This window comes from Equus przewalskii, unplaced genomic scaffold (assembly GCF_037783145.1).
Source record: "Equus przewalskii isolate Varuska unplaced genomic scaffold, EquPr2 ChrUn-1, whole genome shotgun sequence".
NCBI lineage: Eukaryota > Metazoa > Chordata > Mammalia > Perissodactyla > Equidae > Equus > Equus przewalskii.
Window position 1 is genome coordinate 949,905 of NW_027228758.1, and position 16,205 is coordinate 966,109.

A 16,205-nucleotide genomic window follows, 5' to 3' on the forward strand; every position below is an offset into this window, starting at 1 on the left:
GTGTCGGAGAGACTGCAAAGGCGACTGCTGTCTAGGAAGAGGGGCGGACTCAATGGAAGGTTGCTTCCAAGGCTGACACTCTAGGTCCCTCCCCTGAACTGGTCTCTCCATCTGGAAAGACAGACTCTGACACAGAAGCACAGTGTTTATAATGAGCTACACGGAGCCCACGTTTGCCCACCAATTCTGATGTATGTGATGGAGAGAAAGTGACAGCAATGTCCGGACTGCAACCTGCCCAGGACGGCCATAAAGTGAGCCAAAGGGAGGACTGTGGGAAATGTGCAGACGAGCCTCTGGTGCTGCCGCCTCGCCCTGACCAGTCATCTCACGAGGCTCTTGAGGGAGCGAGGACCTCCTCTACGCTGGCCAGAAACAGCCCTCTCCTTCTCAGAGAAACACTGAAAATACAGAGTCATCATAAAAAGTATGAAAGAGGTTCAGTGTTTCCTAACCCAACTGAGACTGCAGCACCTGTCCACACTGTCTGAGTACCCCAGAGGTGACTGACAAAGCCATGTCTCCAAAGAGAAAGGCAGAGAAGGCTGCAAAGACATGAACAACCTATACTCTGCAAATCCTTTGGCCAAGGATGAGGGCAAGACAGTCATGCTGGCTCTGAGCCAGAAAGTGGAAAAATAATCCAAAATCTCAGCCCACGAAAGAATCCGGGCTGAGAGCTGCTTCTTATCTCACTCTCCCACATGTTGCCCCATCCCCAACCATGATGCCCAGGGAAGGTGGGGAGGCATCTGCAAGCACCAACTATTTCAAGGCATTATGCTAACAACTGTGAGGAGATACAGATTTATCAGAGAGAAGAACATACATGAATGAAAATAATTCAGAACAACTTCTATTTCCAACTTGTTATTTCACCAATAAAAGGATACTTTTAAAAATATAGCTTAATAAGTATAAGTGTTGATGACTTGGCCTTGGCTCTGACAACACCAGATTTGGCAGATGCTGAGCCCGACTGGGATGCTTTCCATTTAGACTAAAGAAAGCCCTTTCTGGGGTCTCGACACTGTGCCTCCAGAACAGCTGACCAGAGGCAGCGCATCAGAAGGCATCTGAGCTCGGCCTTGTTCCTCTCAACACAGGCTTCCTTTCTCAGGCCCTGGGCCCCACTCCCTTCAAGGTTTCCCTCCACTTAGAACGTGCTTTCTTCACATCTGGGGTCTCCCCCATGAGGCCGCGTGCAGGACCTCCACCTTATTCCCCCTCAGAACCCACGTGTCTATGCTTGGATACAGCCTCACCCACAGCACAGGTCCTAGAGAGCTGGTGGAGGGGGCTGGCTCGGGCACTCGAGCATTGGCCTGAAAAGGACAAGGACCCCAGCTGCATCAACCACGACTCCTCCTGTTCCCTCTTCCCCCACCCCACGCTCCTCTCCCTCCCCCTGTGGCAGGTCCCCCCACAAAAGCCATGGGGCAAGTTCTCCTTTCTCTGCCTAGTCCCTTGGCCTCAACAGTGAGGGAGCAGAGGCACTGGGGGCAGTCAGCTCACCCACGTCCCCAGAGGCTCTCCACCCTCACATCCACACACACAGTGGCCACAGTGATGGGGTGACAGGGCAGTGGAGAGCAGGGAAAGAAGAGAATGAGTTAAGCCCGCCCTGCTGCCTGCCACCAGAGGGTCATGCTGGGTTTCAAGGAGGACACTGGTTTCTGGATTCAGAGAAGGCCTGTGCTGCAGAAGGCTAGGGCTCCTGGTGGAGAGGCTGCCCTTGAGATCATCCCCTCCTCCACTAGTCTGTGGGCAGGAGGGAGCTGTAGGCCCAGCACAGGCTAGGCTCTCTGATTCTCCCTCCAGCCCAGCTCTGCCTCCAAGCCTTTGCCTTAGCATCTCTGTGTCTTTCTTTCTGCTCGGTCAGAAGGGCCTCCTTGACTAGACCCAGAGCTGCTGACGGGCCCTCCCCTCTGTGCACATGAACGTGTAAGCAACACCTGCACACACCCTCACTCCTCCAGAGGAGGCAGCATAGGCTACCCGCCTTCCCCAGGACACAGGGGCTGGCACCTGGGGAGAGGAGGCCAGCTGGGGGCGTCATGACAAAGTAGAGCCTCTCCTCCACATCCTCCCACCTCTCTGCCCTCATCTCCGTTATCTCGCTGACTGACATGCCAGCATTCAAACCTGGGGCACGCGAGGGGCGAGGACACGCGAGGGGCGAGGACACGCTCGAACAGGAAACACAGAAACGCGCCCAAATTCTGACTGCGGTTACTCCCCCATCTCTCAACGTGGTCTGCAGCAAGTGGCCCACCATCTCAGAAATACAGATTCGTCACAGGTAAAATGGGGTAATCAAAGTCTCCCTGGACAAGCTGAAGGGAATACAGAAGATAGAACACCGAGTACTTACAGAAGATACGAATGCAGAGAGGACAGGTCTTGACAAGAAGACGCTCAGCTAACTTCATAGCATGAACTGGTTCATCCTTAAGCATGAGCACAATCCCCTTGTATGATCCTAAGGTACCGATGCTCTTTACTGAAAACCCACCATCACTCCAGCTTCTATCCACCCAGCCTCAGACAGAAACATACCCCTGCTTGAGTTCCAGCAGAATTCCTGGTCAGGCGCCCGCCTCCCTGGCCTGACATGTCAAAAGGCACCACGTGCCTGAAATCCGAGCCTGGACAAGGTGCCCCGGCTGCTCTCTTTCTCACGGCTGGAGAGGCTGATGCTCAGGTCAGTGGGTGCTGAGAGGTGAACGTGAAGCCTGGAGCAACAAGGACCCGGCGGGGCGTGCAGCAGCCCCCTCCCCGAGGAGCACAGGCCTGCCTCCGCCCGCCAGGCCGCCACAGCTCCCCAGCAACGGGCAGGGTGGCCTTCCGTGTGCAGCGCCACGCAGAAGCTCAGAAGGGATACACCCCAACGACAAGGAAGAACCCTCGGCTGCAAGCGCCTCGCCTCCCGCTCTTGTTTGCCAAGGGCAAAGTCCACTGAGGGAAGGGAGGGAACAGCTTGTCCGCTGAGCCCCCACAAAGGGGAAACCAGGTCCAAGAGACTGAGAACAGGCTAAACCCTCTGGCAGCCAGCGCAGACGCCAGGTGTGAACCCCTCCACGTGCTCCTGACTCCTTCCAGCCTTCTCCTCCATCCGCCCCATCAACACGTACAGGGGCTGCGCCCCGCTGGGCTTCCCAGAGCGCCGGGCAGCCGCAGCGCCGCCTCCCCTGGGCCCGCAGTGCCACGCGCCCCCGGGAGCCCCTCTGCAGCCACGTCCACTCCTGGCAGCCCGCCTGCTGTTGTTTCCGTTGCCTCACCAGAGACGGACAACTAAAGACCGGCTTCTCTGAGGACTGGCTTAAGGTTTCCTGCCAGAAACCCTCCCAGAAGCCTGAGGCCTTAGGCCCGGCCCAGGGCCCCGACACGGAGCCTTCCTCACCCTACGTAGACCCAGCCCTGCTCCACCACCAGAAACGCTGGCTGCAGGGCTCACCGCGAGGGTCGCTTCAGGGGGGCCAGGCCCACTCTGCCCTTCCCCACGTGCTCCCTCACCAGCTCTGAGGGGACAGCCAGGCTGCTCCAGGCTCGGCACCCTCTCTCGACAGCCGTCCTCAGCGCCCACCTCTCCCAGCCCTGTGATGACAGACAAGGGGCCCCGAGTTCTCGGCTCAGCTCCAGGCCCTCGACTTTGCAGTGCCCGACAGATCCGTTTGGATCTTTAGGTTCCAGTTTCTCTCTCTACAAGGAGACTCCTTCAGTTCCTCTCAACAGAATAACTGGGCAAGAGATTCAGCACACGTGGGGCGCACTCTGAACCTGAGCATGGGGACCCCATCTAAGCCTTGGCTCTGTGACCGGGCAAATTGTACGACCTCTGACCTGTGACCCTGGGCAAGTCGTGTGATGTCTGTCCTCAGTTACCTCACAGGTTGCCACTCTGAGGGTCCAACCAGATAACACTACACGTGGCCGGTGGCAGACGCCTCGTCCTTCACACCCAGGAGCCGCAGTCTGTGCTCTCTCAGCGTTTCTCACTGAAGGCTGCGCCCCACCGGCGGGGGTGAAACCAAGCTGAAGGGCCAAGGTATCTTTTTTTAAACAAAATAGGCCAGACTAGACTAGAATATAACAGGAAGTTAGCATGCACCACACACACTAAGGATAACACACCTTTGCTGAATTATGATAAAAAATGTATTTCTACTAGTTCCAGTCAAAAATCTCAATTAGGTCTTACTTTGAAACTTTCTTGCAGACGTTCCCACCTGTATAAACTGGCTTCCTGCCCTCAGCAGTCTGGGATGGTAAACTCCCGGAGGGTGAGAGCCGTGTCTCTGGGTTCTCAAGAATTCCCCCCCTCCCACCCCTTCCTCTGCCACAGGGCTGGGCTCGGACCAGGGTGGGCGTCCGATACAAGCTGTTCACGGGCTGGAAAGCATCCACCGAATAGAAAATTAGCATCGCAGGAGAGGAGGGACCCGCCACTGACAGTGCCAGTCACTGTCCCAAACAACGTCCCTGGAGGTCCACGTTTGCACCTCCATCTCACTGACGAGGAAACTAGAGCCCAAAGAAGTTAAGCCGTCTGGGGGCGGGGCGACCAGGATTAAGACAGCAGTTTGGATGGTCCACCACTTCCCTCTGGACCTCACTGCCTTTATCACTGCCCAGGAGATACTGCACTGCCCTATCTAATCTTCCAAACATCCTGCATTGGCCAAGATGACTCACACCACAAAGCACGCGCACACACACAGGGTAGGAAACAACACTGCATCCTTTCCTACCTGCCTTTCTCTGGCTTTCCCAATCCCAGAAGGGAGAGAGGAATGGGTGCTGGGGGCATCTAGGATTTGTCTTCCTCTTGGTCCCAGCCTTGTCCCTCTCTGCCTCTTTTGAGGCTGATTCCCCCCAGCTCACCACCCCCTCCCCCAATACCAGCTAACTGGTTACCCAGGCAACCCAGCTGGGAGGCTGCCAGTTACCATGGCAACCCAGCATGGCCGCCAGGCTGCCTTGCTTTGGAAGGTCAGGGGACCAGCCAGGCGACAGAGCTGCTGGGATGTTGCCGTCAAGACTGGCCCGGGCTGGGAGCCTACGTGCCTGAGGGAATTAAGTTCCCGCTGTCAGGGGCCCACTTCTTAGTTTCCCATGAGGTAGGATCCCCTAGCTTGGGGCAGGAGCCACAGGCTAACTTCCCCAGTGCCATGACCCAAGCCTGGTCTCTCCAAGCTTTTCATTAGAGTTCCAGTCACCTCGGTGCATGGAAGGTTTCTCAGACTGAGCAGCAACTGCTGTCATTCAGCCTAATCCTGGGCCTCCCTCTCCCGCCTCCCTTTCTGAGCAGATCTGGGAGTCAACACACATGCAACATGTGTGTGCATGCAGATACAGTCTCTTCACGAAATATGTTGGAAACAACAAAGAAGAGCTACTATTTTCTAGCACTTACTATGTGCCAGGTATGTTCTAGGTACCTTGTGTGAAGTCTCTCCATGGATCCACACAGCAAACTTATTATTCCCACTTTGCAGATAGAGTAACTGAGACTTAGAGAAGTTAAGGAGCTTGTTCAAGGTGGCACAGGTACAAACTAGCAGAGCTGAGATGAAGTTCTACGGATCAGCTTCCGAAATTTCTTCAGCTCCTGGCTCCTGCCCCTCCCCAACCAACCAATCACCTGGCCTGGCTTCAAGGAAACATTTCTAACATTTATTAAAGATTATTCAGGGGCCAGCCCAGTGGCGTGGTGGTTAAGCTTCTGTGCTCTGCTTTGGCAGCCCAGGGTTCGCAGGCTCAGATCCTGGGCACGGACATGCTTCTCAAGCCACACTGTGGCGGCGTCCCACATCCAAAATAGAGGAAAACTGGCACAGATGTTAGCTCAGGGCCAATCTTCCTCAAGGCAAAAGAGGAAGATTGGCTATAGATCTCAGCTCAGGGCCAAACTTCCTTACAAAAAAAAAAAGTATTCAGTGCCAGATGTTTTATTCATATTATTTTATTTCATTTTGTCCTCACCTCTCTGAAAGATGCTTTATTCTCCTCACATGTCAGCTTAGGAAACTAAGACCCAAAGAAGTTAAGCGACTTTCTCAAGCTGATGAGACAAAACTTAAGGCCCATTCCTTAGGGAATCTTGACTGTCCCCGGAGAGTATACCACTCTCTTTCTTGGCCACCAGTGCAGGCAGCCTGTGTCTCCATCACATACGGAACAGTCATTTGCCCACGTCTGCTCCCTCACTGGACTGTGAGTTTAAAAGTTCACTTTTGCAACCTAGTACCTGCCTGGTAGATACTGAGCATATAGTCACCATTTGCCAGAAGAAAGTGGGGGCCAGGATTCCAAGGCCTGTTCATCTGACTCTCAATTCCAGGCTCTTCCTACCACATTACCCTGTCTCATTCATTCCCGCATCCAAAAGGCAGTTATGGAACAACTACTACGTGCCTGGCTCTGTGCAAAATACCACAAAGACAGAGACGGATAAGGCTGCCTCTCGCCGTGAGGCGGCTCAGCCTGGCGGTGTGAGGGGCAGGGCTGAGGAGGACAGAAAGGAAACGCCCCCACCGCCATCAAGGCTCCTCACCTCTGTTTCCTCGGGCCTTTTTCCTGAGCCAAACTCCTATCCACAGCTTCATGGATCCATGATCCACCGAGCATTCCCTGAGCACCTGCTCTCTGCTAATGCTCTCCCATCCCCACGGGTGGGAGAGAGAGGGCAGGATGAGAAGACAACAGAATCAAGAATTTCCAGACTGCAGGAGGAGTGACTAGTGAGGATAAGGGTCTGGCAGGACCATGTGTGCGACTCCGAAGGGCTTCACGTGTGACGTGACAAAGCAGTTTCACGCTGCGTTCACACCCCCTTCCTGCACTAAGTCCTCTGACCCTCAGTGATGCAGGCAGGGCAGGAACTGTTAGTTCCATTGGAGAGATGGGGAAACAGGCTCAGAAGGGGAAGAGCACTGGATTAGGAGGGAACCTGGGTTCTAGATCTCGCTTGAGATTCTAACAAGTCTCTTAGCACTCCGCCTCCATCAGCACACCCCCACCCCACCATCCCCCCTCATCAAAAGTAGGTTTTCCTTCCCTGCTACAACCTCCAATTCCCCAGCGAGGCAGCCGCAGTCTCAGGGGAGCAAACAGGCTTGCCTGCAGCCTCTGGATCGCCATCAATGTGAACAAGGACCAGGAACCAAGCAAAATCCAAGAACCGACCTCACCACCAGAGGCCAGGCTGAATTTAACAGGCTAATTGCAAGTATTAGGCTAATTAAAAGCATATTGCACCTGCAATTATAGACCCAGGTTCTCAGATAATGCTGAGGCAGACAGGGTGGACATGACGATGTCAGAGCTAAGGAGGGACCTCACCTCCCCAAGGAGGAGGTCCGAGGCCCTGCAGGAGTAAGGCCCCAGCACCCATGCATGTTTACAGATCAGTGCTGGTGTGCCAAGCCCTGCTTCCTGAGCTCACACAGGAAGGACCAACCCTTTCCAGAGCGCTAGTAAGTGGCCCGTGAGGACTTGGCGGACACTCTGAATACCATCTGCCCTACACACATTTCCTACTAACCACCTGGCACCTGTCTGACCTCTGAGTTAAAGCACTGCTGTGTGAGACACACTGCTCAAACACCCGCGTCTAATAATAACCGACATTTGGGTAACAATTTGCAGTTTACAAAGCACTTCTATTTATATTACTCACCTAGCTATCAACTAGGTTAGTGGGTAGCGATACTAACCCCATGTTTCAGACCAGGAAACAAATGCTCAGAGAGATTAAGTGACATGCTATAAATCACACAGCTGCTAACTTAGAGCAGGATTTGAATCTATGTCTTCAGATTGCAGACGGGTGTTCTGTCCACAAGCCCAGCAGGCAGTTCACCAACGCTCTCTTATTAACCACGAGCCAGAGTTAGTCTATCAGATCACGAGAGCTGCTCTGGAAAGCGCACAGAGGGCTCAAGGGAATGAGGACGCTCTGGGTAGATCTGACAAGGAGGGGTCGAGAAAGGATGTGCACATGGCAGTGTGTGAGGGAGGCGGGCAGCGGGGCTGGGCCACGTCAGGAGGGGCTCCAGTGGAGTGTCCTGTTAGCCAGAAGACACCAGAGGAGCCAAACTCTCTTTGTCCAGGCACCTGCCAGGAGAAGCCCCTGGAAGTGTGACATTCCAGAAAATCATCTGGGAATAGGTGTGGCTGCCTCGCCATGCTCTGTGCTGGTGGGACCACACCTGGTGTGAGGCACCAGGAAAGCCTGAGAAAGTGGGGGTCACTGGAGGAACAGGGGTTTTTAGCCTGGCACAAGGAGACTTGGGGGGCTGGAGAGAGGGAGATGATCGCACGGTCTTCAGATATGTACGTGTCTCACGCGAATCAACAACAGTCAGATAATAATAACACACGCGTCACTCACTCTGCTCAGCACAATTCTACATGCTTTGCATGTATGACCTCACTTATCTTTACAAGAAGTCTGAGACAGGCCACATTCTTATTTCCATTTTACAGATGGAGAAACTAGAGTGCAGAGAGGTTAAGTTGCTGTCAAGCTCACATTGCTGGTGAGTGGCTGAGCCCAGATTCAAGCTGAGTTTGACCCCATAACTCTGATCTTGACAACTGCGCTCAACTGCCTTTTGAGAAAAGCCGAAGACTCCAACAAATGCCAACAGAGAACTGCTCGGACTTAACGAACCCCTTTTTAAAAATTTAAATCTCACTACTAATCAAACAAATACAGTAAAACAACGAACTAACAGTGAATTAAAGTAATGAAAAAGTTCTAATATTCAGTGCTGATGCTCACGCAACAAAACGCAGCCTCATGCGCAGCTGCTGGGAACGTAAATTAGCACTTTCTAGCACAGAATTGGGCAAAATACCTCAAAATATTTAAAAACATAGCAATTCCACTTCTGGAAAGGTAACCTAAGGAAAACAATCATTGATTCAGAGATTTATATGTTCTTTGTAGCATAGTTTATAAAAGTGAAAAACTGGAAACACCTAGTTTAACATAGGAGTCAATTAAACAAACAAATAGGTATATAATGAAATACCAGGCGGTCACTTAAAGATGATGTTGCAAAAGAATATTTAAGGACATGGAAAAATGCTTTCTATTTAAGTGACAAAAATACATACTTGGTCCAAAATTTTCCCAGTATATATGTATATTTTGATAATAAATGTAGTCATATGTCTATGCGTGAATTCATAAAAACATATATGTATACCAAAATGTTAAAATTATATACCAAACCTGTGAGAGAATTATGGGTAATTTTGATCTTTTATTTATATGTTTTTCTACATTTTTGAATGATTATGTATTACATTTATACTCACAGAATAGTAATTTTTTCAAGGTATACCCTTCATCACATTAATTCTATGTCTTGGGATTTACCCTAAGGAAATCATCCAAAACACAGCAAAAGCCTTACGTACAAAAACGTCCATGTTGTAGTACTTGTAAAAGGAAAATAAGGGTAACAACCTAAAAGTCCAACACAAATATGATACATAAAATACATTACGTCCATACACATAAAATAGCATATTCTATACTATTTTAATGTGGAGAAAACTATCTTTATCACCATGGAAAGGAGAGAGCTGACTTGCTCTGTCAGAATCAGAACGAACGGGCAGAACTTAGAAGTGGGCAGATTTTGATTCAATAGAGAAGAATGTTCTACCCATGGAGCAGGCTGTCTGGCGAGGGAATGAGTGCTCCATCACTGGAACTATCCAGGCAAGGCCGGTGCTCCCGCAGGAGGCTGGAGAGTGCTCTCTGCTTGGAGAGGGCTGGACTGGACGTCTCTCGGGGCATCTGGAAGTGTGGGTGCTGGGCGAGAGCCCACTTGGACAGAGTGACGGCCACTCAGCTGACCCTCAACTCCTTCTCTCTGCTCACCATCGACCCCAAATGTTTCCCGAACAAAGTGCACTCTTTCCTCTCTAGACCTTTTGAACCAGCTGGAGACTGGCCTGCCAAAGTCATCTCAATAATGCACTGGCTTCCAGACCCCCTCAGCCAGGAGCTCAGACCAGGCAGAACCTCCAACACCAGGGCCCACTCCTGCCCCTGCAGCCCCTGCCCGTCAGCAAGCTCTCCCAATGCCCAGCTGCAACCTTCCTCGTCCTGACCCCGCTCTGGGGGCTCACACACGCAGTGCCAGTGGCCTCAGGGCACCTCACACCGGGCCAGTGAGGAAGACAGAGGAGGTGGGGCTCAGAGGGACCGCAGCTGGTGAGGCCTGGCTGACACCAGGCTGCTCCGCTCTGGGCTAGGCCCGTTCAGCTCAGCTTCTCCCCGTCCAGTGCCCTGGGCCCGCGGGCTGCCTTTTCTGTGCCCCACAGCTCAGCTTCTCCCCGTCCAGTGCCCTGGGCCCACGGGCTGCCTGTTCTGTGCCCCAGGCCGCAGGCTGGGCTGGCTGGGTGGGGCGTCTCAGGCCGGCAGGCAGTGATGTCAGCAGGGAGCCGGGGCTGGCTGCCTCACTCTCTGACTCTTGGTAATTACTTCATTTACAACGAGCAGGAAGAATCCAGCTCAATAATCCAGGCAGACACGTTAAAAGTAATTATCTGTGTAATGCGTCCTGCACTGTCACCTTCCTGTGAAGAAGAAAAAAAGCCGAACCCGGCAAAAAAAAAAAAGCCCCCATTGTCTGGAGCCCGTGCAGCACCACCAGGATTAATCGCACGCCCCGCCAAGGGCTCCTCACCTCGCCTTGATTGGAAAACCAAGGGCTTTTAATAATTCGATCTGCGGCCAGCGCTCTGCGCCCTGTGAGGAGACACAGAGAGCCGCTTGTTTTCTCCAAGGAGAGCCCAGTGGCAGTACCAGGGCTGCCGCCCTCAGCGCCTCCTGCCCCCCACCTGGAGCCAGCTCCAAGCCCCGAGCCACTGTCTGGGTCCCCCAAGGAGCCAGCCAGGCTGCAGGAGAGAGGGGCCAGGGGTCTCCATGCCCCCTCCACCTCCACCAGGAGGACCTGCTCATCTCCTGCCCAAGCCGAAGTGGAGCTGCTCTGAGGTGGGAGCCCCCAGAACCCTCCCCAGCTTCAAGCTCCTCCAAGGGGCCGGGAAGCCAGCATTCAGGGCCTGTGGAGGCAGGGCCTGCCATGCCCCGCGACCATCTAGACAGCAGGCTCAGGCAGAGACAGGCCAGCCAGGGCTCCCAACCCACGCGCAAGAGACCCGTGGTGGCGCACACCCCCAAACCGCAAGATTGAGGGTGAGAGCTCTACAGGGATTGAGGAAGGACCACCAAACCCTGATGGCCAGAGACCCCCTCTGACTCTGAGCCCATCCTCCTCCCACCACCTCACCCTGCAGCTCAGCCTCCCCGCCCCTGTGCGCCAGGGCTGGCTCCCTGCATCCCGGCTCCCTGCATCCCTGGTTCCCTGCATCCCTAGCTCTCTGCATCCCGGCTCCCTGCATCCCTGGCTCCCTGCATCCCTGGCTCCCTGCATCCCTGGCTCCCTGCATCCCTGGCTCCCTGCATCCCGGCTCCCTGCATCCCTGGCTCCCTGCATCCCTGGTTCCCTGCATCCCTGGCTCCCTGCATCCTGGCTCTCCCATGGCCCGAGCCCGGGCTCTAGCCCCCTCTTTCTTCCCTTCATTGGCTTGCCTGTAGTTGCAAAGAGCATCTCCTGTAGCCTCTTCTCCCTTCTTCTCCTTCCACCTTTCCTGCCTAACTCCCCCTCCGTGCCCTGCACCCTACCTCTCGCCACCCCTCTCTGCCAGCTCTCCAACCTTGCTCCTTTGCCCAGAACCTCACACATTAAGCCCAAGGTGCTGCTGGCTGCCTCCCAGTCCCACCGTTATAAATCCATCCCTGCATGCCCCCATGCCCATGCCTCAGGCTCCTTCAGGTGTTCCCCACTAAATCTGAGACCAGAGACGAGAAGCCCCCTAGGAATACAAGAGCCTCACCATCCCTGGGCCCCAACCTCAAGCCCATAAAAGACACACACCCTGACCCCTCCCTACACTGAGGGAGGTGAGGCCCTGGGGCTGACTGGAGCCTGGCCCCTGAGCCCCCCTCCATGTTTCCTTCCTGCTGGCCTTCAATTCAGTCCTTCTGGCAAGATTAGAGGCAGGGTGGGGCTGGCCTTTCTGCTCCAGCCAGGCTGGTGGACCCTGCTGGACCCTGGGAAGCTGGCAGCCCCAAAGCTGGCCTCACCCAGGAGATGCAATTCAAATGTGATAAATTCAGACAACCTCAGCACTTCCCAGGACTCCGGCAGTGGGGGTGGGGGTGGGGCACGGGGGCTATCGTTAGCGTTCTCAGCACCCACAGTCCCCGAGTAATGCTGCCAAGAACGAGGGATGGGGAAGGCTGCGCAGTGCCAGCAGCCCAGACTCACACGGCAGGCGATTGCCAGCCCTGACCAGAGCCCAACCTTCCTCCCCCACCTCATCTATATGATGCATCAAAACACTCACCGGCTTTTGAGGTGGGAGCCCAGTGCTGCAAAGCTATAACTCTCCGAGCCCCACGGCACCCCTCCCCCAGCTCCGGCGGCTGAGGTCCTCCTCCCCGCCCCTCGGGGCCCCTTCTGAAGAGCGGGGCTCTGGATCTGATCTGGTCTAATCAGTCATCTCTCCGGCTGGCAGGTCCCTGGCGCAGGGAGAGGATGCTGTTGTGGTGACTGCAGGATCCAGCATCCTTCCCAGGCAGAAGCAGCTGGGCATGCTCCATCTGCTCCGTGGGGATTTCAGAGCCACGTGACTCTCCCTCCCCAAGCTGTCACTTAGGATCAGGAGTAAATAGTCCCCGGAAAGGTTTAACTCCATCCACACCAGTGGCAAGCCGCCTGCCCAGCAGAGGATGGAGGACTCCCGCACAGCCTTCCTGGCCTTCTGCCACCGGGATGAGGCTGCCCCCCAGAGGGGTCTGGGCCATAGGCTGCGTGAGCTGCAGTTTGCAGTTCCCCCACCAGGGTACAAGGAGCTAGAAGCTGCCCAGGGGTCTGGCACCCTGAGGCCTCACCAGGCCTGCCTGTGCTTGCCTTTTGTCTCTGAAGCTGCCCACCTAAGAGGTGGGCACATCTCTAGGTGTCAGGAGGGCTTGGCCCGGCCCTGAGTGCCTTCACATCCCCCCAACTCAGCACAATGAATTTAAAGAAGTAACATTTGGAGCTGGTTGGAGCCCATTACAAAACGCCAGGATTCCTAGGTCCTCCACTCAAACTGGTCCCCAGTGACCTTAGGCAAGGATGCTGGCCAAGCCAGGGAGCACCTGTGCTTTGCATTACTGAGGGTCAGAGGCAGAACGGAGGGCTTCAGACAACAGGACGGCAGCCCTGTTTCTGCTGCAGACAAGCCCAAGCCATTAAGAGATCTCTCTCTCAATCTCAATCTCTCTCTCTTTGCCTCAGTTTCCTTCTCGTCTTCACATTTCTGTGGATGCTGGAAAAATAACAGATTCTCTGTGACAATGGGTAAAGTGCAATAGAAACACTGGGTGTCATAACCAGGATCAGAAAGGAAGAAAATGGAGTACTCCCACTGAAACTTCCAGGCAGGTTCATGGGCTCTCAGCCCCACCTGCCCCTGAGACCCAGAAGCTGGAGACGGAACCAGACCAGCTCATGGGGTCACTTCTGAGTACAGAAACATCTCAAGAAGCAGGGGCTAGATGAGGGGCATCCTCAAGGACCCACCCACATGACTATTACATCTTTCTTGAATGTTTATTATTAGAACAACTAGATTTCAAAAATTAACATTTGGGGCCAGCCCAGTGGCATAGAGGTTAAGTTTGTGCACTCTGCTTCAGTGGCCCAGGATTCGTGAGTTCAGATCCTGAGCTCAGACCTAGACACCACTCATCAAGCCATGCTGTGGTGGCGTCCCACATATAAAATAGAGGAAGATGGGCACAAATGTTAGCTCAGGGCCAACCTTCCGCAGCAAAAAATAAAAATAAAACAATAAAGTAAAAAAATAAACCTCTCTTCACTCAAATACAACTATTTACCCTTCTCTGAGGGTCTCTTTTAACACGATCTGAGTATAAGCATCATTTTACCAACTGAAGTCTTTACCTTTAAGAAGAATCTACTGTGGGAGAAGGAGGAGCGCAGACTTGCCCCAGGGCCCGGGGCCCTGTCAGCGAGGGTTGTTCAGAAGAGCTGACCCACACCCCACTTCCACATACCCCAGAGAGCTCCTGGAAGGACTGTCCTTCCCGCCCCAGAGCTGGCCAGGCCGGAGCTGGGATCTCACGGTAGAGTAGCAGGCCGTCCCCCCCCTCCACCCCCACCCCCATCCTGCAGCCATGGGCAGGCGTGGTCTGCAGGTCAGCCCCCTCTGCTCCACCCACCTGGCTGAGACACTGAGGTTGTCAGCTACGGGAAAGCCACTCAGCTGAAGAGCAAAGAAGCCCCAGGCGCAGGCCCAGGGCCAGGCATTACCAGTGAAGCCCGACCCACCTGCCCCGGCTCTCCAGGACTTGGCGAGACTAAGCACAGGCAGGGGAGGGCCAGCTTCCAGCCAGACCAAAGTGAGGGGACCTCGGGGGTCTCTGGCCTTGAGGAGCCCATGGAGCAAAGCAGGGTTGGGGCCATAGATTATAGCATCCAGGAGAGGACAGGGAGTAGGGAGAAGGGGACAAGGAGCCCAGCTCCCATCCCATACAATCCTCAGGCAGCTGGAAAGGCAGGAGACACACAGACGGGCCTGCTGGGAGGGTTTCCTCTCTGGCAGACCCAGGGCCGGCCGGCGCTGCAAACGACTGTCATGGATCCTCTGAGAAGCCCAGGCCAGACGTGGCGATGCCCCTGGGAGATCTGGGCGGCCTTGGGGGCAGTGCCTTCGTCTGGGGAGCAAGGTGGGGGAAATGTCGCAGCAGGAGGGCCTTAGGGTTCCAGCTAGGATGGGTGAGGGGAGCAGAGAAACAGTCTGATGGCCACGAAGCTGACTGACTGGACCCTCAAAGTGCCGTACCCATTCCCTACCCAGGCCATGTCCTCGTGTCCTTGTGGCTCTCTCCCTCCCAGAATGTACCAACTGGGGAGCAGAGCAGGGAGCCCCATCTGGTGAATTCTCCCTGAGGACCCACCTGAGTTTGAACCCGGCTCGTCCAGATCAGCTGAGGGACTTGTAATGAGTTACCTGACTGCTGAGCCTCAGTTTTCCTCACCTGCAAACGGGGATTCTCTCCCCTGAGCCCCACACCATTCACGACCTTTCTCCCCGTCTGTCTCACTCTTTACTGTTCTGGGCGTCAAATGCCTTTCTGAAGGCAGAGCTAGTCAGGCCACTAATTACCAGATCTGCTGCCCTGTCCCTTTGTCCCTCTGGAGACAACAGAACAATTCTGGTGGCTGGGTTGCGCCTCCCAGGGTGCTGCCTCCTCTGGGATCCCACAGGTTGAGGTCTCCACTGATGACTCTCAGGGACCCAGCCCACGCAGGGGGCAGAGGCCTGCGCTTCTGCATCCCTGCCTTCCCCAGCGCCTGCACAGCACCGAGCAGCAGCTCAGGGACGGGTCGGAGGCACCGGTGGAGAGGCTGCCCATTCTGGTACCCTCTTGGAGGAAGTGTTCAGACCAGAACACGGAAGAAGTGACACCGCTGGGCGGGGCTCCCTGGGAGGGAGGAGGTGCGGGCCGGGTTGCGTGGGGGGAGCAGCAGGGCCCAGGCTGCGGACCAGGGTTATCAGGGTGCAGCTCTGCAGAAAGCGCCGCGGCCGCTCTCCCTCCCGCCAGCTGCGGAGAAAGAGACAGAAGCCACAGCGGGCTGCTCCGGGGAGAGGAGTCGGGCCAGGGAAAGTCAGCAATGAGGGCTCCATGGCCAGATCTTTAAGCATCTGAAAGAAGTCCACCAGAGCCATGGAGCCGAGACTCGGCCGAGGACGGTCCGCCGGCGCTATCAGGGGTCAGTCCGCGGCCAGCACGGACACGCGGAGCGACCCTCGCCGGCCTCGGGGCGGCTCGCGCGTGCTTTGACGCCCTCTCGTGGACCCACGGGGCGTGTGCACACGAGCTTGCAATGGGCTTCACCCACGTTTCAACCCTTTGCTTTTTCTCCTGTCCCCGCACACCCTTCCTGAGCCACGACGGCAGCTGTGGGCGCCATGAGACACACAGGTATCACATTCATCTGATGCTGGGCAAACGTCAATATTTGCTCACTGAAGTTTGACTCATTCACACTAGAAGGAGAAAATAGCCTCCCAAGTTGTCTGTGTATCTGACTCTCATTACTGCC

The 16,205-nt window shown here is 54.9% G+C and overlaps 1 protein-coding gene across 49 annotated transcripts in view; it reads right to left on the minus strand.

Moving 5' to 3' along the window:
- PLEKHA6 (pleckstrin homology domain containing A6) overlaps positions 1 to 16,205 on the minus strand; it is a 135,052-nt gene that overhangs the window by 104,442 nt on the left and 14,405 nt on the right. For 4 of the 49 annotated variants that reach the window (XM_070608768.1, XM_070608760.1, XM_070608767.1 and 1 more), the window contains exon 1: positions 12,436 to 12,709. The exons of 32 other annotated variants lie outside the window; for them this stretch is intronic. The gene's annotated coding sequence lies outside the window, so the exon portion shown is untranslated. Of the gene's footprint in view, positions 1 to 2,559; positions 2,700 to 12,435; positions 12,866 to 16,205 lie in introns of those variants that run through there. 13 more of the 49 variants (XM_070608772.1, XM_070608773.1, XM_070608770.1 and 10 more) reach the window with 6 other exon arrangements.